Below are 25,145 nucleotides of genomic sequence, written 5' to 3' on the forward strand. Positions count from 1 at the left end.
TCACGCCATTGCACTCCAGCTTGGGCAACAAGAGCGACACTCTGTCTCAAAAAAAGAAAAAAAAAGTATATATCTCATCTAGTTTCTTAAGAAGAAATCATCTTCCCTCCCGCCCAAATTCTGCACATCACTTCCTCCAGGAAGTCTTCTGTGCCCATTGATGCTTATTGTGTGCTCACACACACTCTCTCTCTCATAATCCAACAGTTGTTTGTTACTTAAAACCACAGTAGCACTCACTATCTTGTGGTATCCCTTATATTTCTGTTTTGTATTATATTTTGTTTACTCATATTACTTAACTTTTATGTGGATATAGTTCTCATTTCCAAATAGCATTAAGTGCTCGGAGACAGCACTTTGGGAGGCCAAGGCGGGCAGATCACCTGAGGTCAGGAGTTCAAGGCCAGCCTGGCCAACATGGTGAAACCCCGTCTCTACTAAAATTACAAAAATTAGCCAGGTGTGGTGACGCACGCCAGTAATCCCAGCTACTTGGGAGGCTGAGGGACAAGAATCGCTTGAACTGGAGAGGTGGGGTCAAGATCACACCACTGCACTCCAGCCTGGGCTACAGAGCAAGTCTCTGTCTCGAAAAATAAATAAACAAAGTGCTGGGAGATGCTCCATTACACTTTTTTTGCATCCTGCGCTCCCTGTAACCAGCACCCTGAATATTGCTATGTTTGTATCAGGGGATGAATGACTATTGAATAAATGGATTAATTAATGGGTTCCTAAAATTTGAGGCCAGAATATTTAAACGCAGCCAACTAGAGGATAAAAAAGAGTACTTGACATAAATTATTCTAGTGGTAGATTAACCAAATATTACTGCAAATACATTTTATCTTACCCTAGCTCATAATTTTTCATGACTCTACATTATACTATTTCCCTATAAAAGCTATTTTTCACAAAAAATAAGTTGATTTTAAACAGTTTCCTTTTCCTGCCATGGTGTTTACAAATGTGTGATTTTTATCACTGAGCTAATTGCTTGCCCACTCTGTTCTGATTAAACGTTTATTGTGGATTACTGATGCACTGAAAACCTTGCAGGGTATCAGCAGCTCATTTAGGGACCACCTATATATTTCTTTCAGCCAATAAGAAAATCTTGCCCCCTTCCCCCTCCTCCTATTCTAATTGTAGTAGCTAATAGAACATATTCTAATTCATTAGTCAAGTTCACTTTAGATCAACACAGCTGATCTAAATTCTAACATGAATGTTCGCTCAATTCAAAAACCCTAAATCACTAACCCATCGTATGCTCATTTTGACTAAGCAAATTCTGAGTAAGTATTTATGCAAACACATCCTCCAGTGCAAAAGGAAGTTTCAGATCTGCTGGCTAACCAGGAGCTAGTGTGTGGCGGATTAGTAGATTTGTGTTTATAAGGCAGTCTGAGCTCTTCTGAGGAAAAATGTAAAATAGGCATTCTCTCATATCCTTCCCTTTATCATTATCACTTACATAGTTCTCTGAGCCCAACTCCTCTATTAATAAGAGATCATTCCATTTGGAGTTTCCTGAAAATGCTGAAAGATCATTGTATTAAAAAAAAATGTAGCTGGGCACAGTGGCTCATACCTGTAATCCCAGCTATTTGGGAAGCTGAGGCAGGAGAATTGCTTGAACCTGGAAGGCAGAGGTTGCAGTGAGCCGAGATCGCACCACTGTACTCCAGCCTGGGCAACAAGGGTGAAATTCTGTGTCAAAAAAAAAAAAATGTCAAGTAGGATTAGCCATGCTTCCATATGAGCATTGGTCTAGGAAGAAAACCAAGTAGTTATAAAGTGATTGATGGTGTTGCCCTATTAAGAAGCATAAGATTTTGGCCTGTGCGGTGGCTTACACCTATAATCCCAGCACTTTGGGAGGCCAAGGCAGGCACATCACTTGAGCCCAGGAGTTTGAGATCAGCCTGGCCAACATGGTGAAACCCCGTCTCTACTAAAAATACAAAACTTAGCCAGGTGTGGTGGCGCATGCCTGTAATCCCAGTTACTCTGGAGGCTGAGTCACAAGAATTGCTTGAACCTGGGAGGCAGAGGTTTCAGTGAGCCCAGATCACATCACTACACTCCAGCCTGGGCAATAGAGCGAGACCCTGTCTCAAAAAAAAAGAAGAAGCATAAGATTTGGGTTCCCAGTCTTTGCCCCTTCCCACCCATTTCCTTCAGGGGCTGACCTAACTCTTGGAAAGTCTTAGAATCACATGGGGGCCTCTGAGGTCACAGTCCTGAGTAGCTTTTTCTTAGTCTGGGACTTTTTCTGTTTGATTTTGAACTTGTCTGTGCTGTGATGGGGTGAGTGTGTGTCATGGTAAATTCTCCCATCAGTGTGCCTGGCTAGAATTGTTTTCATGTGTGTCAGTGGGGTGTTGGCGGGGCTTGGGGATCTGCTTAGTCAGTTTGGCTGCGGTGGTTTGGTCAGAATGGACAGCAAAACCCCTGGTGTTTCGTTTCTGTTATGAAGGGTTTTTGCTTGGCTGTTTTTGTTTTGTTTTTGAGGTTATAAATGATTTTTAAACTATTTTGATTGGTTTCTTGGACAATGTTATGTTTGTTTATGTCTTTCCATTGGGTAGAAGAATGAGTTTTTTTTTTTAAATTAGTTTGGGTGCCTGTGCCTGAAAAGGACAAGGAGTCCTCTTTTCCCCTCCCTTCTCACAGATGCAACAGTGAAATAGAGTGAAGGCAAGGGCACTGCTCTGCTCTTTTCCTTGCCCCGCCATGGAAGCGTTTGACAAACAATTAACAACCCTCCCAACTCTGCTGCTGTTTCCCAAAATAGCAGCTCCTTTGCTGCCATGGTAGATGGAGGCCTTCAGGGGAGGAAGACACAAAGGTGCCCTCTTTATGAAGCCTGAATGTCTGTGAGATCTTGAAGGCAGAGGGGGAAGCCCAGGGGATTAAATTAGCAGGCAGCCCAGCCTCCACCTGGAAGGGAAATAGATAATAGGCTTTAAAGACAGGAAACAGCTTGTGCTCCAAAATAATAATTTCCAAAAGCAACACATGATGGATCCTGAGAGAGTTTTCTTTCCCCCCACTTCATAATTTTGAAGCGAAATAGTCCTTTAAGATGTCGCTCAGCAAGTGAGTCAGGTCTTCGGTATTCCTGCAATTCTGCTTCACCTTGCCCCCATATTTGGAAGGACTGTTGCAGCCAGCCCTTCTATAAGCCTGATTCTCAGTTACAGAAATTGCTCAGCATCAGGTCTTGAAGAGATCTGATTAGAACCAAGGCTGCTGCTGCAGCCGCCTCTCCTTCATTGTTGGCCTTGTCCTTCCTCCCTGTTTCCTTCTCTCCTTTTTCTGCTCTCCCCGCCTGCCACTTTTACTTCTTCCTCTTCATTGTCTATGAAAGACTCCCTCTCACACTCCTCCATGTCAACTGGTACTGCCAGCCCAGGCTCTGTGGGTCCTGAAATGTCTCCTATCATGACTGGGGATGTGGATGGGAAGGGAAAGCACACGATGAGCTGAACGAGGGGAACAGACCCACAGCACACCTTTGAGAAGGTCCAGAGCTGCAGGTGAAGGAAGACCATGGAGAAATGGAAGGACCAAACCATGCCCCCAAAGTATCAACAGATTATACATATCAAATTGGAATCTGGATTTTGCTGTTTCTAAATTTCCTTGCAATATACCTAAAGGGAATCAAAGCAGCCATCAACAACAACAACAAAAAGAAATCTGTTTTATGAATGAATCCACAATCAGCCTCAGCTGCTCAAAACTACGATCTTGATTCCTGAGCATTGTGTGCATACCTCTATTCTAGCAATGACATTCTAGTTCCTACGTGAATCATACAACTGTGTCTTGATCATACAACTGTGTCCCTCTGGACTGGGACTTCCCTGGGGGCAGAGGGCAGGTCTTGCCCTGTGTGTATCCTCAGTGCCTAGCATAGTACCTGGTCCAAAGGAAGCACTGAAGTTGGAAGGGCCCTTTAAAGTGTTGGGGTGAGTGGATGGATGAACGGATGGAGAAATTAGATAGTGGAGGAAGACATTTGGAATACTCATAAATCATCTCCTTTTCACCCGATAGCCAGAAAAGGAAGTATAAAATTGGCAAGCTTTCTTCTGACAGGTAGGCAAAATGGAGAAATCCTGTTAACTTTGATGTTCCAACAAGACTTGCTCCTCGTATCTCCTCTTCAGCACCTAGCGCAATAGATGACATGCACAGGGTTACTCTCGGTGCACATTTGTTGAATTAATGACTTAGAGAGAAAACCAGCTATTGTCTCTTCAGAAGGAGGTTTCCAGAAAAGGGAATGGAGGAGCTCTGTATAGTGATGCAAATATAAAACGTTTTACGACATTGTCTTTCCCAGTCTTGACTCTGAAACATCTTAAAGAAGAAAAAAACCTCATGAAGAGAAGAGATATTTTTGGAGACCTTGGAAGGGCTCTTAAAATAAGGAGAGAGGAATAGAAATATATATGTGGTGTGATATTTCCAAAAGATCCTCCTTTAAAAGTGTCTGTGGCTGACTCAACTGTTAGATGTTTGGATCCAGAGATGCTTACCTTCTTTTTACTTTGGCAAGGACTCTGCATGATACATGGATATTAATTAGGGAGGAAGGTCAGCAACGAACAGTTGGCAAAATAGAAGCCCAGCGAGCATGGCTTCTGCTCTGACCCAGACCAGGGTCAGGGAAAGGCTGTGTGAATCCACGAAGGAATGGGGTGATGCTAAGGAAATACATGATTGTGCAGGTATATAACCAACATTTAGTGTAATGACACAAGAACTCAATCTGGGATGTGCCACTCAGCTAGCTTTAAGATTATTCATTTACCCAACCTGCCCCCTACACAAGTCAAGCCCAGAAAAAAAAAAAAAAAGTGTATGGGAGCTGAGATTTACATAGGCCAGGAGCTGTACCAAGTTTTGAACACAGAAATTTGCCTGGGAGGTATTAGAAAGGACAGTTAATTGGTTGGCTCCTGAATGTGTTAATCCTGAGCAAAGCTGTGTTAGTACCTCATTAGCACAGTAATTCTACAGACTATTCTTTGTAGTTCTGTGTCACTTAATATCCTGAACATTTCTGGAGGTTTTTGTTTTTTGTTTTTTGTTTACAAAATCAGGTTGTATTGCAAACCGAGAGTCTTGGTTCAAAAGTCCTTGTTCAAGAACATTTTAGATTAAGAAAAGATAAGGTTGTAAATATATGTCTGAAATACTGAGCTTGGTTCTTTCTTTTCTGTTCAGAAAACCTGTGGCTGGTCTGGGTATTGTCATGGTTCCTCATCTCTTCTGGAAGCACACAATGAGAGGTGAGCAGCATTCCAACCCTGCCAGCTGTGCCAGAAATGGCATCCAGGGACGCTGAAGGATGCCATGTCCTCATCTCCACACACCCATACCCTCTCTCTCCAAGGAGAAGGGGGTGCTCACAGTTCTCTTTTCTTTTCTTTTTTGAGACAGTGTCTCACTCTGTTGCCCTGTTGGAGTGCAGTGGCACGATCATAGCTCACTGCAGCCTCGATCTCTCTGGCTCAAGTGATCCTCTGCCTCAGCCTCCTGGGTAGCTGAGACACAGGCATGTGCTACCATGCCTGGTTAATTAAAAAAAAAAAATTCTGGAGGCAGGAGTCTGTGTTCCCTATGCTGGTCTTGAAATCCTGGGCTCAAGGGATCCTCCTGCTTCAGCCTCCCAATGTGCTGGGATTACAGGTGTGAGCAACTGGGCTGGTCTGCTCACTGTTAAGATACCACCTTCACTCCAAAGTGATCTGCCAGTTCTTCAGTTGGAGCTCATTACCTCCATGGATTTTTCCGTGTACCTTATTGTATTAGTCCATTCTCACATTGCTATAAAGAACTACCTGAGACTTGGTAATTTATAAAGAAAAGAGGTTTAATTGACTCAGTTTCACAGGCTGTACAGGAAGCATGGCTGGGGAGTCCTCAGGAAACTTACAATCATGGCGGAAGGTGAAGGGGAAGCAGGCATGTCTTACATGGCTAGAGAAGGAGGAAGAAAGAGCAGAGGGAGGAGCTACAAACTTTTAAACAACCAGATCTTTTTTTCTTTTGAGACAGAGTCTGGCTCTGTTGCCCAGGCTGGAGTGCAGTGACACCATTTCGGCTCACTGCAACCTCTGCCTCCTGGGTTCAAGTGATTCTCATGCCTCAGCCTCCTGAGTAGCTGGGACTACAGGCATGTGCCACCATGGCCGGCTAATTTTTATATTTTTGGTAGAGATGGGGTTTCACCATGTTGGCCAGGCTGGTCTTGAACTCCTGGCCTTAAGCGATCCGCCTGCCTCAACTTCCCAAAGTGCTAGGATTACAGGCATTAGCCACCGTGCTTGTCCTAAACAACCAGATCTTGTGAGTTGAGAACTCACTATCATGAGAACAGTAAGGGGGAAATCATCCGCCATGAGCCAGTCACCTCCCACCAGGCCCCTCCTCCAACAATGGGGATTATAATTCGACATAAGGTTTGGGCGGGGATACAAATCCAAGCCGTATCAGTTGTTTTTTACATATGCGATATTTTCTACCATTTTCTGCCTGCATGTCTTTCTTGATCATTAGATTAAAACTGATTCAAGGTAGGAATCTTCTCTCTTTTTTTTTTTTTTTTTTTTTTTTGAGATGGAGTCTCACTCTGTCGCCCAAGCTGGAATGCAGTGGTGTGATCTCGGCTCACTGCAACTTCCACCTCCCGGGTTCAAGCGATTCTCCTGCCTCAGCCTCCCGAGTAGCTGGGGTTACAGGCACCCTCCACTACGTTCGGCTAATTTTTGTGTTTTCAGTAGAGATGGGGTTTCGCCATGTTCGTCAGGCTGGTCTTGAACTCCTGACCTCAGGTGATCCGCTTGCCTCGGCCTCCCAAAGTGCTGGGAGTACAGGCGTGAGCCGTGGCGCCCGGCTGGGAATCTTTTTCTCAACCCGTATCTCTCCAGTAGAATCCAGCCTACTGTCTTGTATCTAATAGGCACCCCATAAATATTTGCGGCTTTGAATGTTTGCCAGATGGCAGAGGATAGCTGAAAAAGCATTGAATGAACAATGAGATTCGCATGTGGAATTCTACCACTCGTTAGGCATGTGACCCTGTGCAAACCATAGCACTACACAGTCATCGGCTTCCTAATCTGATAAAAGAAAGGGGTTATCTAAGGTTCTTTCCACTGCTAACATGCTAGAAAAAGGGGAATGAAAGAGACTTTGAGTAGCCCAACTTTATTTGCCAAATTACTGGCAGTAGAAGAATATCTAAAGGAAAAAGGAGACCAGGCACAGCGGCTCATGCTTATAATCCCAGTGCTTTCGGAGGCCAAGGTGAGACGATTGCTTGAGCCTAGGAGTTTGAGGTTACAGTGAGCCATTGCACTCCAGCCAGGGTGACAGCGTGAGACCCTGTCTCTAAAAAAATAAAAATAAAAAGTAAAGGAAAAAGAAATTAAGATGTTTCCTGTATGTTTCCATTGCCTATTAAAATCCCTGCAGTTCAAGTTCTAAACCAACACAATATAAGAGAACAGAAAGAACCATCATAATATTCCAGATGGTTAACTTAAAAAAAAATTAATTCTCAACTTCAACCACCCAGTAAAGATTCACTGATTGTCTACCATGTGCCAAGCACTATACCAGGACCTAGGAATACTAAGACAAGTAAGGCCCCATCCACTGGTGCCTTCATGAAGCTCATCTCCTTGTAGGGGAAATGGACAGGTGAGAATATAATAGAAATACATTGTAATCAGTCCTACAATATGACTATGTACAAGGACAAGGGTGAGATCAAAGAAGGCAAAGGTAACTCTTCTATGATGCAGGGCATGGGGACAAGGGGAGAGCTGGGGGCCAAGGCTTATGGTATCTAAGAAGGCAGCTTGAGCTGTTTTTTCTTCTATTAGTTGCAGAAGAGAATAATGTATCGAAAGATGAGAGTGGGTAGAGAGAGTGCCAGTCACCATTCAATCCTTAATGAAGTAGCATCTACCCCCAAAATATGCTCAGGGCACCACATTTGTTATGTTGCTCACTGTGGTACCTCTGGCACCTATGACAGTAGCTGGCACATAGCAGGAGTAAAAAAATATTTGTTGAATGTATGAATAAAAATAGTACATTAAGGTATGGCATGGTGGCTCACGCCTGTAATCCCAGCACTTTGGGAGGGTGAGGTGAGTGGATCACTGGAGGTCAGACATTCAAGACCAGCCTGGCCAACATGGTGAAACCCCGTCTCTACTAAAAATACAAAAATTAGCCAGGCGTGGTGGTGCATGTCTCTAATCCAAGCTACTCGGGAGGCTGAGGCTGGAAAATCGCTTGAACCTGAGGCAGAGGTTGCAGTAAGCTGAGATCATGCCATTGCACTCCAGCTTGGGTGACAGAATGAGACTACGTCTCAAAAAAAAAAAAAAATGGTTGCACCACAGTGTGAATGTACTTTACTGAACTGTACACTTAAAAATGGTTAAGACCTTAACAGTGAATTTTATATTATATGTATTTTACCACAGTGTAAAATAACTTGCTTAAGATCACACAGCTAAGTAGGCTGGGTGTGGTGGCTCACGCCTGTAATCCCAGCACTTTGGGAGGCTGAGGAGGGCAGATCACCTGAGGTCAGGAGTTCGAGACCAGCCTGGCCAACGTGGTGAAACCCTGTCTCTACTAAAAATACACACACACACAAAAATTAGCCAGGAGTGGTTGTGCGTGCCTGTAGTCCCAGCTACTTGGGAGGCTGGGGCAGGAGAATTGCTCGAACCCAGGAAGTGGAGGTTGCCGTGAGCTGAGATTGCAGCATTGCACTCCAGCCTGCATGACAGAGCAAGACTCTGTCTAAAAAAAAAAAAAAAAATCACACAGCTAGTAAATAGAGGGGGAATCCTTGGCTGGCTGACTGTGAAATCTCTGCTCCTCTCTTTTGGTATTGTTTTTCGTTCTGTTTTGTTTTTTGACCTTAGGATAATGAAATGTTATTTCAAGGATACATGGAAATGTGAAGAGATACAGTGTGTCAATTGTATTATAAAGGATATCCCTGGCTGCAAGTAATAAATAATAGTGACTTGGGCAGTAACAAAGACATTTATTAGGCTGGGCGCGGTGGCTCATGCCTGTAATCCCAGCACTTTGGGAGGCCAAGGCAAGCAGATCACGAGGTCAAGAGATCGAGACCATCCTGGCCAACATGGTGAAACCCTGTCTCTACTGAAAACACAAAAATTAGCCGGGAGTGGTGGCTCGTGCCTGTAGTCCCAGCTGCTTGGGAGGCTGAGGCAGGAGAATCGCTTGAACCCGGGAGGTGGAGGTTGCAGTGAGCCGAGATCGCACCACTGCACTCCAGCCTGGCAACAGAGCAAGACTCTATTTCAAAAAACAAAACAAAACAAAACAAAAAAATAAAGACATTTATGTGGCTGGTCACGGTGGCTCATGCCTGTGGTCCCAGCACTTTGGGAGGCCAAAGTGGGCAGATCACCTGAGGTCCTGAGGTCAGGAGTCTGAGACCAGTCCAGCCAACATGGTGAAACCCTGTCTCTACTAAAAACACAAAAATTAGCCGGGCGTGGTGCTGTGCGCCTGTAATCCCAGCTACTGGGGAGGCTGAGGCAGGAGAATTGCTTGAACCTGGGAGGAGGAGGTTGCAGTGAGCCAAGTTCACGCCACTGCACTCCAGCCTGGGCAACAGAGTGAGACTCCGTCTCCAAAAAAAAAAAAAAAAAAAGACATTTATTCATCTTTTATAATAAGGAGTCTGAAGGTAACTACAATGATGTAATCAAAGACAAAAATCCTGTAATCTTTCAACTCTGCCATCCTCAGAGTATCTTCACTAATGGTTACAAGATGGCTATTGCAACTCTGAACATCACATCTTCACATGAAAATGTGAAAACATAGGAAGGGAAGGTGGAGGTACAAGGAATTCTCTCCTCACACAGTTCTTCCTCATCATGGAAGAAAATGTTTCCCAGAAACCCCTAAAAGATTTTCCTTTATGCCTCATTGGCTAGAACTTGGTCACATGTCTATCCCTAGACCAATCACTGGCAAAGGGGAATGGGAAGATACCAACATTTGGCTTTGACCAGTGATGATCCATCTCCTGTGGCTGGGCACCTTGCCACTCAAAGGAACTATCTGTTGTTGAAGGTAATCTGCTATGGCAGCCCTAAGACACTGCTACTAGTGTCATTCAAACTGGCTGTGATCTCTACTTTTTTCTGTTCATACCTATGGTAGTCTATGAGGCTGAACTACAGCAGAGAGAGAGGAATAATTGGGAAAGATCTTGGGAGAGTCAGTAAAAAATGGGACCTAGAGTTTTAGGTGGAGGCTAAGGCCCCAGCCCAGGACAAAAATAGAACACCTCTACTGAGATTGTGACTGAATGGAAGAAGATAAAGGGAAATGGGATACAGGTCCATTTGTGGATGGAGGAGCTAAGGGACTTCTGAGAGCCTCAATTATCTTTGTAAAGTTGGAGGTAAGTGGGGTACTTTGTAAAGTAAGCAGGGAGCTTGAAGGGAGTGAAGAAACTTTGGAATAGCTGTTGTGGACAAAACTGACCAGGGTTAGACCTATTAAAATGCATGCCAAGAAAATTGAGATTCTGGCCATCATGTCTAATCAATATATGAATAAATCCCATGGGGAACTTCCCCTAAGGAAATATGCAGTGACTGAAGTTTGTTCATTAGGTTGACTGGTACAGTCACAATGGGAAAGAAACGTTAGTTACACATCTTAGATAACATAAGCCCCCCAAAACGGGAGATTTACCTGTAGATTCAAGGTGCAGCCATGAAAAGCTAGACAAGAGCTGCTGCAAAGAAATCATCTTAAAACCCAACAATCAGAGTAATTGAAGTATAATCAGTCTTAAGTGGTAGCCCTCCTGCCTGTGCAAAAAGAGCTTAAAGTTCAAATCATCTCATTGAGCTGCTCACCACCAAGTGATGAGAATTTTCAGTCACGTAAGTAGATGATGGTCACCTTAGGTGGTGACATCTTCAAATTATGGAAGATAGTAGCAAGATCCAGGAACCGAATACCTTGGGCTTTTTCTTCTATAGAATCTTTTTTTTTTTTTTTCTTTGAGACAGAGTTTTGCTCTGGGCTCACTGTAACCTCCACCTCCCGGGTTCAAGCAATTCTCCTGCCTCAGCCTCCCAAGTAGCTGGGATTACAGGAACCCACAACCACCCATGGCTAATTTTTGTATTTTTAGTAGAGACAGGGTTTCACCACGTTGGCCAGGTGGGTCTCAAACTCCTGACCTCCAGTGATCTGCCCACCTTGACCTCTCAAAGTGCTGGAATTACAGGTGTGAGCCACTATGCCCCGCCTAGAATCTTAAACCAGTGGAAACATCCCCAAAAATCCCCAAACAAATGATATTTAATATTATGAAAGTGCCAAATTTTAATAGGACAACTTTTTCAGATTATTCCACTGTTAATGGATCCACTGAAGTATTTTTAATTTACAACTTACTGATTGCAAACTAAGTGCAATTTTTTAAAAAGAGGTTTTAGGTAGCTATAATAGACACAGGTCACTTTAACTGGTCAATTTTATTATTTGGCTAGTCTTTACAGAACACTCTATAGCAATTAGTTTAATGTATTTAGTTAAACCAGATAATTACAAATATCCTAACAGAAATGAGTAGGTGCATTGTCCTTTAATTAAAAAAAATTTACTAGCCAGGTGCGGTAACTCACGCCTGTAATCCCAGCACTGTGGGAAGCCGAGGCAGGCAGATCACCTGAGGTCGGGAGTTCGAGAGCAGCCTGACCAGCATGGAGAAACCCTGTCTAAACTAAAAATACAAAATTATCTGGGCATAGTGGTGTATGCAAGTAGTCCCAGAGGCTGAGGCAGGAGAATCGCTTGAACCCGGGAGGCAGAGGTTGCGGTGAGCCGAGATTGCACCATTGCACTCCAGCCTGGGCAACAACAGCAAAACTACATCTCAAAAAAAAATAATAATAATAAAATAAAATAAATTTACTTTGAAATAATTATAGATTTGCAGGAAAGTGCAAAGACAACACAGAGAGGTTCCATGTACTGTTCACCAAGTTTCCTCCATGGTTATATCTTACATAATTATGGTACAATATCAAAACCAAGAAATTGATATGGTTCAATACATGTGTATAGTTCTGTGTCATTTTATCACACATGTAGATCTGTATGACCACCACTGCAATCAGGATGCAGGACCATCCCATCACCACAAAGCTCTTTCTCATGCTACCCCTTCACAGTCTACTCATGCCCTCCCCTGAGCCATTCCTAACCCTGGCAACCACTAATCTGTTTTCCATCTCTATAATTTTGTCATTTTGAGAATGTTATATAAATGGAATTATATGGTAGGTGACCCTTTTGAGACTGGCATTTTTTACTCTGCACAATACCCTTGAGATTCATCCAAATTGTTGCATGCATCAGTAGTTCATTCCTTCCTATTGCTGAGTAATATTCCATGGCATGGATGTACCATCATTTAACAGTTCACTTATCAAGGGACATTTTGATTGTTTCTGGTTTGAGTCTATTACAAATAAAGCTGCTATGAGTATTCATATACAGATTTTTATGAGTACATAATTTTTCATTTCTCTGGGGTAAATGCCCAGGCATAAAATCGCTGGGTAAGTGTATATCAACTTTTTAAAGAAATGGCCAAACTAATGGGTACAAAAAAACAAAGAATGAATAAGACTTACTACTTGATAGCACAATATGGTGACTACGTCAACAATAATGTAATTGTATATTTTTAAATAATCTTTCTTTTTTTTGTTTTTGTTTTTGTTTTTGAGATGGAGTCTCATTCTGTCACCCAGGCTGGAGTGCAGTGGCGTGATCCCGGCTCACTGCAAGCTCAGCCTCCCAGGTTCACGCCATTCTCCTGCCTCAGCCTCCCGAGTAGATGGGACTACAGGTGCCCACCATCACGCCCGGCTGATTTTTTGTATTTTGTTTAGTAGAGACGGGGTTTCACCGTGTTAGCCAGGATGGTCTCGATCTCCTGACCTTGTGATCCGCCCGCCACGGCCTCCCAGAGTGCTGGGATTACAGGCATGAGCCACCGCGCCCAGCCATATTTTTAAATTATCTAAAGAATGTAATTAGATTGTTTGTAATTTAAAGGGTGAATGTTTGAGGAGATGAATACCCCATTCTCCATGATGTGCTTATTTCACAGTGCATGCCTGTATCAAAACATCTCATGTACCCCATAAATATATGCACAAAACCTTTATAAAAAGAAATGGCCAAACTGTTGTGAGTTTTTCCACATCCTCACTAGCATTTGGTATTATCACTTTTTTTTGTTAAGAGACAAAGGTCTCTCTCTCCCTCTCGCTCCCTTACCCTCCATACCCCAAGCTAGAGTGCCGCTCCCCCGACAGCACAGGCTAGAGTGCTGTGGCACAAACACAGCTCACTGTATCCTTGACTTCCTGGGCTCAAGTGATCCTCCAGCCTCAGCCTCCTGAGCAGCTGGGACTACAGGCAGGTTTCACCACGCCTAGCTAATTTTTTTTTTTTAATTTTTTATAGAATCAGAGTCTCACCATGTTCCTTAGGCTGATTCTGAACTCCTGGACTCAAGTGATACTCCCACCTGAGCCTACCAAAGTGCAGGGATTGTAGGTGTGAGCCACCGCACCCAGCCTTCTTTTATTTTAGCTGTTCTTAGAGATATGCAGTGATATCTCATTGTGCTCTTAATTTGCATTTCCCTAATGACTAGTGTTGTTGAACATTTATGTCAAGACATGAGGTTTATCATTGGTTTCAGGGTTTCTTTTGGCAAATCACTTTACTCACTCTAGCCTCAATTTTCTCATATGTTAAATGAGAAAATTGCCGGGCGCCGTGGCTCACGCCTGTAATCCCAGCACTTTGGGAGGCTGAGATGGGTAGATCACAAGGTCAGGGGTTTGAGACCAGCCTGACCAACATGGCAAAACCCCGTCTCTTCTAAAAATACAAAAATTAGCTGGGCGTGGTAGCAGGCGCCTGTAATCCCAGCTACTCAGGAGGCTGAGACAGAATTGCTTGAACCCGGGAGGCGGAGGTTGCAGTGAACCGAGATTGTGCCACTGCACTCCAGCCTGAGCGACAGAGCAAGACTCCGTCTCAAAAAAAAAAAAAATGAGAAAATTGAACTATATGACACTCAATGGGCCCTCCAGCTCTACAATTCTGTGTGCCCATAGATCTACCCTGGGTGAGTTGTTTTTGCAAGGTGAGGGAGCTTATACTTTTTCCTTTATGCACCAGGATCTCCATATACCCAGAATCGACAAGTAGTGAATGTTATCCACGGGTTTCACTGACATGTCCATGAAATGTGTGGTAACTTGCTTCATTTGGCCCTTTAGGCCTTGTTCAGCCTTTAAGTCACATCATCAAAGTCACAGGAAAAAGATTCAAACTTTCCTAAATTTATCAGGGCCTTTATTAATTTTTGATTCATTGCACAGATGTTTGAACTCCTTTGTTCCCAAGATTAAATACAGAACATAGTGTCGGCGAAAAGAATCGAACTCTGTAAAATATTTGAAGAGATTTATTCTGAGCCAAATGTGAGTGAGTGACCATGGCCCGGGAGGTCTTGAGAACATGTGCCCAAGGTGGTCAGGGAGCAGCTTGGTTTTATATATTTGAGGGGGGCATGAGACATCAATCGCATGCATTTAAAAAATACATTGGTTTGGTCCAGAAAGACTGAACAACTCAAAGTGGGGGCTTCCAGGCTATAGGTGAATTTAAACAATTTCTGGTTGACAATTGGTTGAGTTTGCCTAAAGACCTGGGATAGATAGAAAGGGAATGTTCAGGTTAAGATAAAGATTGTGGAGACCAAAGTTCTTTTTAAGTCTTACAGTGGCTTAAAGACAATAGGTGACAAATGTTTCCTATTCAGATCTTAATCTTTTTAGGATTGGGAGGGTCTGGAAGAAAAAGATCTAGCTATGTTAATAGAGATTCTTTACAGATGCAAATTTCCCCCGACAAAGAACAGCTTTGCAGGGCCATTTCAAAATAAGGCAAAGAAACATTTTTTGAGGTTTAAAACATATATATATTTAAATTACATTAAAATTGATATATTTAAATTAATATTAAATATATTACATATCATATATATATCTGTTTTTTTGAGATGGAGTCTCACTCTGTCACCCAGGCTGGAGTGCAGTGGCATGATCTCGGCTCATTGCAACCTCTGCCTCCGCTGGGTTCTAGTGATTCTCCTGCCTCAGCCTCCCGAGTAGCTGGGATTACAGGTGACTGCCACTGCGCCCATCTAATTTTTGTGGGTTTTTTTTTTTTGAGACGGAGTCTTCCTCTGTAGCCCAGGCTGGAGTGCAGTGATGCGATCTCAGCTTACTGCAACCTCTGCCTCCTGGGTCCCGGTTCAAGCAATTCTCCTGCCTCAGCCTCTTGAGTAGCTGAGATTACAGGCACAAACCACTATGCTCAGCTAATTTTTGTATTTTTAGTAGAGACGGGGTTTCACCATGTTGGCCAGGGTGGTCTTGAACTCCTGACCTTGTGATCCGCCTGCCTCGGCCTCCCAAAGTGCTGGGATTCAGGCGTGAGCCACTACGCCTGGCCAGGTTAAAATATTTTGATTTTCTTCTTTGTCTGGTAATGTTATGTCAGAGTCAAGTTGGAAAATAAATCATGATATGTAGGGTTAAATAAAACCCATCTGATGAGAATTTATGATTTGTAGAGCATGACTCCCCAGTCCCCTTAGATAAGAATTTGGGCAAGATAAAAAAAATCAGAGTTTAGTCCTCAATAGCTTTAAGTGGATGACACCTCACAGTTTTGGTCAGGCATTGATGGAGTGGGCCTACTGTGTGCAGATAGGACAGTGCCCTGTGTGCAGATAGGACAGTGCCCAGACTCAAGACAGTGTCTTGAGTCTGAATCATGCCTCTGCCACTTATTAACTATATAACCTTGTCAAGAAATACAATTTATCTGAACTTCAACAAAATAATAATAATAATACCTGCTGCCAACGTTGTTATGAGGAATAGAAGTAATATATGTGAAGTACCCAGTGCATAGTAAGCACTTATAAATGGTGGCTGTGGTTATATGGGACATGGGGAGCAGTCCCTGGAGATCACGTAGAGGAAGACACATCCCAGATGCCATTTCTTTGCAATATGCTTGCACACACACATCTCCTTTAATCCCCACGTTGACACTGGAAGACAGGTATTGACTAGCCCCGGGTTTTATAAAAATGAGGCTCAGAGAAGTTAAACAACTTAAGATCACCCTGATACTAAGTGAAGGACACAGAATTCACATTGTGCCCTTAAGGGGTTTATAGTCCAGCCAGGGAGATAAGCCGTGCAGAAACAGATAAATACCAACACAGAATAGCTAAGTGTCAGTTGAGTGGCAGAGCTGAAAAGCACTTAGGCGTTTAGTAAGGGAATTATTTCTCTGAGGATAGGCTATCAGGAAGACAAAAGGAAACTAGAGGATTAGAAGTTCCTCTGTCTCACTGAACATCTCTGAGTTCCTTGCTGTCACCATCGCCACTGCCTATGGGTCCTCTTAGCCCAGCCCAGCGGCTGCAGGGAAGGAGGCAGTGCTGAGCCCTTCATCCTCCCCATGTCCTTTGTTTCATGGCATATTTATGCGCAGGCCCTCCCATCTCACATGAAAGTTTTATTCAACCTGTGTCTTCAGTATTACTATGAAAGCTCACTGTCAGAGTTGTATTTCTTTCTTTCTTTTCTTTTCTTTTTTTTTTTTTTTTTTTTTTTGAGACAGAGTTTCGCTCTTGTCGCCCAGGCTGGAGTGCAATGGTGCAATCTTGGCTCACTGCAACCTCTGCCTCCCAGGTTCAAGCGATTCTCCTGCCTCACCCTCCCAAGTAGCTGGGATTATAGGCACCAGCAACCACACCCAGCTAATTTTTTTGTATTTTTAATAGAGACGGGGTTTCACCATGTTGCCCAGCCTGGTCTCGAACTCCTGACCTCAAGTGATCTGCCCGCCTCAGCCTCCCAAAGTGCTGGGATTACAGGTATAAGCTACCGTGCCCCCAGCCAGAGTTGTATTTCTTCTGTTAGCAGAAAACCCAGGGACTGTGTTATAGAAATGCATTCTAGATTACAATCTCTAAAATTATTTTCTGTGATGTGAGCTTGATTTTTCCATAAGCATATGTCTGGGCCATTTTTGTACTTGCTAATTTTCAGAACATCATTGTGCTGTGTTGCCTACAGAGTCTGGCTTGTAGGAGCAGCAGTTCATTTTGTCAATATGCATATGTACTGAGTGCCTACTATGTTCCAGGCACTGAAGTGTCAGGCCTTATGGCGCATACATTTCATGAATGGTTGATTAACTAATGAAGGCCATAAGAATTTGATTTAAATATCAATATTTGTGGCAGATTATTAATAAGAAACTGGGGTAAAAAAACTCTGTGGCTCGAATGAAAATATGGTATATACCATGCCACACAGAAAAAACGAATAATTCCTTGTGGCTGGGGGCAGTCTCTAAAAATGTCATCATTAGGCCCAGAAACATGTCATCTTGTAGACTAATTTCAAGTCTGTGAAGCTGCACTAGTTTACAGACCTTTGAAATTTGATCTCAATTTCAGTTGCAAAGACCTAAATTGGATTAAAACAGCTTGCCTGTCTTCTTCAGGGATCCTCAGGGACCAAAGACCATTCAGTCTTTTAACAGTAAGGTGAAGGGCAGCCCATGTGCTCAGCCTTGGTGGGTTACATCTGGTTTGGCAACTTCCTGTTGTGTGTAACACAGGGACTGTGCATTCGTAGCTGTTTCGTGAGTAATATGCAGAGTGCATGTGTTGGGTATTTTAAAGTACGTGAGAGGGTTGTGTTTCAGCAGCTGATGGGATGCCAAATGTTTGACTTTTTATTATTCCAGCCCTTCAGATTTCCCCAGAATTGTCACCTTCTAGAGCGTGTGTCTTGCCAGTGTGTTCCAGGAATTCTCTATTTATGCCACTGTGATGTTGCTCAGAAAACAACAGAGCTTTCAGTTAGTTCAAGTAAACTTAGAATCTGCCCTGATGCCTCAGAAAGGAAGAAAGGCCAGGACGGCTTCGGCTTGGGTGGCAGTCTTATTTCTCCCTTGGTTTCACTTCCTTATTTTCGTGGCTTCCCATTTCATCCTGTAGCCTCCTCTCAGAGGCTGTTTCCCCCCTTCCTACTCCCTTCCCACCCCGGGGTTGTTTCCCTGGTTGTTCCCACACTCTAGCCCATTTGTGTCCTCAGAGGTCTGGCCGCTGCCACTGCACCTGCCTCAGACCCAGTGTCACCTCGCCAGGGCTTCAGCCAGCCTGACCTTCCAGCTGCCACCCAGCAGCTCAGCTTAGCGACTCAGAACCTTCTGGCCCAGACCTTCATACCCAACTCCCGCCCAGGGGCAAATGCAGAAGCCTCTGCTGGTGCAGCCAACACGGAGTGGGGGCAAGGGGGAGAGGAAAAGCAACAGCTCAGGGTGTGGTAAGAGTGCTCAGGGTGCTTCCCAGCTCAGGGCATTGGTAAGAGTGGGTGGAATTTGCATGTTAAGAACTTTCATTAACCAAATACCCAAATGGTGACAGAAAAGCAAATTCAGACTAGTTACATTTCTGGAAGGTTTCAGATATGTGGGCCCCCAAGATGGCTGAGAACTCACTTCTCAGCACCTCTTCTCATAGCCTTCAAGAAAAACAGTACCTCCCGTAAGAACCTCCGAATTCTATCTTTGTCTTTAATATGTATGTGTTGGGTGGGGTGGGGGTATTGATGGAATGTTTCAGATCACTTATCTCACAGACAATGCAATGACAAGACAAAGTTTATTAGATGGAGAATGTTAATACAGCTGAAACCTTTGAAGAATTCAGACCAGTCCTCAAACCATTCATCCTGAGTACCTGGAATGTTATATGATCTTGAGTGGGATATTTCCCCTCTATGACTTCAGCTGTAAGATGACACTGTTCTTTTGTACCAGTACATGAAGACTAGCTAATTAAAATACTGTACTAGTTCATTCAAAAAGTATTTACTGACTTGCTACTACGTACAAGGCATCATGCAAACAGACTGTGAAGTATTACATAAAATTTTAAAAATAGATTTCCATAAATAAACACCATGATAGGATTATGTAACAACTTCCAGGGAATTTTAACCGTTTGGATGTACTACACAGTGGTTCTGGTTCTACCAGTCTAAATGAATTGACTTGTTTTTTTTTCCACCATCACTCCTCCCTTTCAATTCAATTCATTCATCCTGGTGTGCAGCCCATTTCTGTCTATTTTCTAATGAAATGACCAGAGCCACCATGTAAGCTTGTGCCCTGCACAAGGATAGATACCCCACTGGGGAACAAACGGGACCAAAATCCACTCTGTGTTCTGCTGGCCAAGCCGGGTGACCTGGCCTGGGCTGGCGTCCTCCCAGAAGAAGGGTTCATTTTTCCAGTTTGCACACATGTGCTATTTGTGGGTTAGCTGAGGCCCTGCTCATGTCTTTGGTTGGTTCACAAACCAGAAACAGAACAAATGGCCATCATTTGATTACAAATGTAATCAAACTAGATTTACAACCAAGGCTTGCTGAGTGGCATTATGGGTTTTATCCTGTTGCATGGCAAGCCGCTCATGCACGGGCTGTGCTCAGTGTCCTTTTTCCTCAGCCATGCCAGCCATGGGGAAGCAGGAGGGGAGCTTGTTGGAGAAGGCGGCCTCAGTGAGAGCCTTGGTGCATTCCCCTGAAGCCACAGTTTGGGGGTTCTCCCTCAGCAGGGGTCTCCACAGTCTGAGTGTTTTCAGAAATCTTACATCCAGGGGACCCCAAATCTTATGTCCAGGCCCCAGGGTCTGAACTCATATTTAAGTACTGAAACGCATCAGCATCTCCTCTCTGGTTGAACTTGACCTTCTTACTGAGAACCAGCCAGGCAGGCATCAGAAGCATCAGGCTCCAGAGGAGAAGCTGGTGGGCAAATAGATCAGGAGCAAGTGCTTTCACCATCAGGGATGAAAGTTGAAGGCCAAGAACACTTCCTTGTCCTGTGGTGCAGGGGTTGGGATGGAGGGGTGAGTCTTATAAATGGAAGAGAACTAAGTGTTGTGATTTCAAGGAAGAACATCTGTCCCCTGCCCCCAAATGCTCCCAAACCCTCTAAAATTCCACAGATTCCCTTGGCTTAACTCCTCTCACAGAGGTAAGCTAAGGTAGTCAGTCTCACTGTACTTGCGGTGAATTCATTTAATGATCTTGGTTTCCTAACTGCTAGATAATCCAATGGAGCCAAAAAATTTTGGTGGATTGAGGGAACCTACAGAGGTTGGGTAGAGATGTGTTAGGAGTTGAATTGTTTCCCCCCAGAAAAATTCATGTTGAAGTTATAACCCCCAGTACCTCAGAATGTGGCCTTCTTTGGAAATAGGGTTGTTGCAGATGTAATTTGGGAAGGTGAGGTCATCCTGCAGTAGTAGGGTGGGTCCCTAATCCAGTATGACTGATGGCCTCATGAAAAAAGGAAATTTGGACACAAAGCCATGCATGCAGGGAGAATACCAAATGAAGACTAGAGTTACGCAGCCAGAAGGCAAGGAACAACCAGAAGATAGGAGGGAAGCCTGGAACAGATCCTTTCCCAGTCCCTTTAGAGGGAGCATGGTTCTGCCAACACTTCATTTTGAACTTCTGGCCTCCAGAACTGTGAGACAATAAATTTCTGTTGTTCCAAGCCACCCAGTTTTTGTGGTACTTTTAAACGACTACCCTTGGAAACCAGTACAAGGTGGAACGGGGAGACGATGGAGAGTATGACATTGTGACATGTTGCATCTTTCCCATAATGGCCACAACGATATCTCCCAACTACATGCTCTTCTTACAATGTAACTCTGACAATCTTCCTATTGAGTGTTGGGTTCTATACACCCTCTTTTTGAACCTGAGCAGGACTTTATGACTTCCTTCACCAATGAGAGTATCACAAGAATGACACTTTGTGACTTCCAAGATTAGATTATATAAATGCTATGCACTTTGACTGTGATCTCTTGGGATACTCACTCTGAGGGAAGCTAGCTGCCATGTAAGCAGTGACTGCCCTGAGGCCACCATGTTGTGAGGAAGCCCAACCCACACAGAGAGATTACATGGAGAGTTCCTGAGACTACATGGAGGAGATGTAGGAGATGCCTGGCCACCACCCCTGGCTGCCCCATTTCTGTTCCAGCCACCACTTGCCTCCAACTCCATGAGAAGCCAGAACTGCTTACCCAAGCCATACCCAAATTCCTGACCCATAGAAACTATGAAAGAAAATAAAATGGGTATTGTTTTAAACCAATAGGTTTTGGGTTTTGTTACACAGTCTGTGGGGTTTGGGGTGACCAGAAGCTAGAAGGACATTGGAGAAAGGGAGGCCAGAGTGAAAAGGAGATGCAGAGATGTTACAGAGACATAAAATGCTCAAAGATGGCAATTTCCAAAGAAAGAGAGGTGAAGGCAGCTCAGGCAGTGGAATCATCGACCTCTAAAAAGCACAATGTACTGAATGTCCTGAAGCTATTGGGAAAAAAAAAAAAAAGATGAAAAGGGCAATGCAGTTAAGTGGGAAACACCTGGGCTGGGAGATGCCTGTGCTTCTTCCTAGCTCTGCTGCCCGCAGCACATGGCTATGGACAAAGCCCCCTGTCCTCCTTGGAGAACATTCTGTGAACTAATACACTGTGTGTGAGAAAATAGCAAACTCCAGAAAGCAGGTGCTAACAAGCAAGAATGTGTCCCCTTGCACCAATTCTGGGGACATCAAGCACTCTACAGACTGTGATTTAGTTGTTCTTATGTAGATTGTCCTGCTGGAAGGTGTACTGACCAGCTGAGACAGATATCTGACCCACTTAGCAATTGTGTTTCTCACAGTAAATTAATACATTGGCACTCCACTTTATATATCCATCTGATCACTTTGTGGGGACACTAGACCTGCATATGTGAGGACAAAGACCCCAGACAGTGGTTTTCAAAATAAGGTGTGACTGCTCTGTGCGACTCTGGCAGAAAATGATCAGCTGGCCTCCCTAGTGGACAACTGTTCCTCATAGCTACAAGTGCAGAAACATCTTCTCTCAGGCCAAAAAAAGAAGAGGAGAAACCAAGTCATTCCTCAGAAATAAGGAAAGGATCACAACTTGGAAATCATGGGAGTAAGAGGAGAGAGGAAAGGACGACTGGCCCCTGATGGGAGAGCTCAGAAACTCTCGACGGAGTCTTGTTGGATTTTTCACCCTCCTCTTTAAACTGCTTTCTCTCCCTTAAATGTACCACATCAAAAACATCTGCCATTTAAATGTACCACATCTTGGTCTATATGCACATCAAAAACAAACAAACAAACAAAAAACAAAAACAGGTAATAAATATAGTGGAGTTAAAAAAAAAAAAAGAGTTGAACAGGTTTCTCATCTAGTGTTCTTGATCCAAAATATTCAGTAAAGAAAATTCAAAGCCAAAACATAACTGTGGCAATAGCACAGTTATTTGTTTTTAATGTTTAGATCATGGTATCAAATATTTCATAGGTTATGATTACTGAGCATCTGTACTCAACAACCATGAAGTAATGAAGCAATAACAAGGCTAAAACAATTAAGAAGTAATATAATCTTCAACCATCTATAGTAAAATGAAGGTTGCAGAATTTTACGTATTACTTACTTATTTTATTTTTATTTTTTTGAGATGGAGTTTCGCTCTTGTTGCCCAGGCTAGAGTGCGATGGCGCAATCTCAGCTCACCGCAACCTCTGCCTCCTGGGTTCAAGCGGTTCTTCTGCCTCAGACTCCCGAGTAGCTGGGATTATAGGCATGCGCCACCATCCCCGGCTAATTTTGTATTTTTAGTAGAGACAGGGTTTCTCCATGTTGGTCAGGCTGGTCTCGAACTCCCGACCTCAGGTGATCTGCCCACCTCGGCCTCCCAAAATGCTGGGATTACAGGCATGAGCCACCGTGCCCGGCAGTATTTTTTTTTAATCATCTGTTTATATTATGATTCTTTTAATATTATAAAATCCCCCAGGAAGAAACATAAATGCTGCAAGTGCATAACAGAATGTTTTGTCATCACATCCTTGTCCTTGCCTCCTCTTCTTCATCCATTTGGACATATTATGTGTTAGGTGTAGGGCAAGGCCTTGGAAACACAGAGGCTTTTTATCCGTGTCTTTGATGAGAGTATCCTGCAGTTGCAGAATCAAAAGGCATTTACATAGATACATTATCACCTGTGTCTATGTAAATATGTACCTTTTCACTTTAAATGCCCACCCAAAAATATATTACATCCTAACTATTCTGATTGTAAGAAGAAACCATTCCAGAAATAAACTTGCCTACATTCTCTTCACAGTGCAACACTGCTTAAAAGTGGCATGGAAATTGCCCATGGCAACCCTAAAAACAAAATAAACACAACTGTGCTTCTATGCAACTCAACAGGCACCGGAAAAGAGAGATGTACAGTGGTAGCTTCATATATGGAATTACTTGGGACAGTGGAGCAAGGAGGAAGCCTGGCAGGTGAGCTCTTAGAGGCCTGGCACACTGAGGGTATCTTTCTTTTTTTTTTGGAGACAGAGTCTTGCTCTGTTGCCCAGGCTGGAGTGCAGTGGTGTGATCTCGGCTCACTGCCACCTCTGCCTTCTAGATTCAAGTGGTTCTCCTGCCTTAGCCTCCCAAGTAGCTGGGACTATAGGCACATGCCACCATGCCCAGCTAATTTTTTGTATTTTAGTAGAGACAGGGTTTCACCGTGTTGCCCAGGCTGGTCTTGAACTCCTGAGCTCAGGGAATCCGCCTGCCTCAGCCTCCCAAAGTGCTAGGATTAGAGGCGTGAGCCACTGTGCCCGGGCTGAAGGTACCTTTATCTGAGGCTGTAATGATTAAAGCCAAAGGTCAAATGTCACAGTCAAGGTCAAGGGAGAGCAGAGGTCAAACCTGAGGTGCAGGACAAAAGCCACTTGTCAAAGTTCAGGTCACTGAAGTAAGCATCAGGGCTCAGGTGCAGAGTCAAACGGGGTCAGAGAAGTAGGACCCAGGAATGTGTGACTGGCAGCCCCAGGGCAAGTAGCTCCACGTGGCAGGGCAGTAGGTGAGGCCTCAGGGGTTGGGGATAGTAAGGAACATTAAGGGGATGTTCATCCTCACCATGGGCTTCTATTGATTCCCAGTGCATATGTATGAAGACAACCTATGTAGGAAGGCAAGTCATGCCCAGCTACCATGAGCCAGCACAGGAAAGGCAGAAATGAGAATTTAGCCCTCTCCTGACACCAAATATACTGTTATTATTATTATTATTATTTTGAGATGGAGTCTCACTCTGTCGCCAGGCTGGAGTGCAGTGGCGTGATCTCAGCTCACTGCAATCTCTGCCTCCCGGGTTCAAGCAATTCCCCTGTCTCAGCCTCCCAAGTAGCTGGGACTACAGGCACGCAACACCATGCCCAGCTAATTTTTTGTATTTTAGTAGAGACGGGGTTTCACCATGTTGGCCAGGATGGTCTCAATCTCCTGACCTTGTGATCTGCCCGCCTTGGCTGCTCAAAGTGATGGGATTACAGGCGTGAGCCACTGCACCTGGCCATACTGTTATTTTTACATTAAAATAGTGCAGCTGGGTCCAGGTCTCTGTAGTTCCACTGGAAGTGATGATATGTCTGCTAATTATTTCTCTTTATTTCCCACAAAAGACAAAAAGGGTGAGACTACCTCCATAGATCCAACCGGGCAGATTACCAAGATTCCAAGCTCCCAGGCAGGGTTGCTGCGAACAGCAGGGGACTTTGGCTTTCTCTCAGGCCAGAAAATGTATGAAAATAATCAGTCCATTCCCAGGCCATTGTAGAAACCTGCCGGCTACTCTCATGGAGTGATCCAATCCTACCTGTAGGGTCATAGTCATGGCACCCATGATATTCAAAGCACTTGTACAATAAATGTTCCCATGAAAGATGAATGAGAAAGGCCATTTTATGAAGTATTGAGGTTCCCTTCACATGGTGTTCAA

At 43.8% G+C, this 25,145-nt stretch overlaps 1 long non-coding RNA gene across 1 annotated transcript; it reads left to right on the forward strand.

Moving 5' to 3' along the window:
* The first annotated feature begins 5,242 nt into the window (after positions 1–5,242).
* Positions 5,243–25,099, forward strand: LOC129527968 (uncharacterized). The gene is made up of 3 exons (XR_010135277.1): positions 5,243–5,312; positions 23,487–23,656; positions 24,829–25,099. It is a non-coding gene; the product is annotated as an uncharacterized lncRNA (long non-coding RNA).
* Positions 25,100–25,145: the final 46 nt, after the last annotated feature.

This window comes from Gorilla gorilla, chromosome 1 (genome assembly GCF_029281585.2).
Source record: "Gorilla gorilla gorilla isolate KB3781 chromosome 1, NHGRI_mGorGor1-v2.1_pri, whole genome shotgun sequence".
In the NCBI taxonomy this organism is placed as follows: Eukaryota; Metazoa; Chordata; class Mammalia; order Primates; family Hominidae; genus Gorilla; species Gorilla gorilla.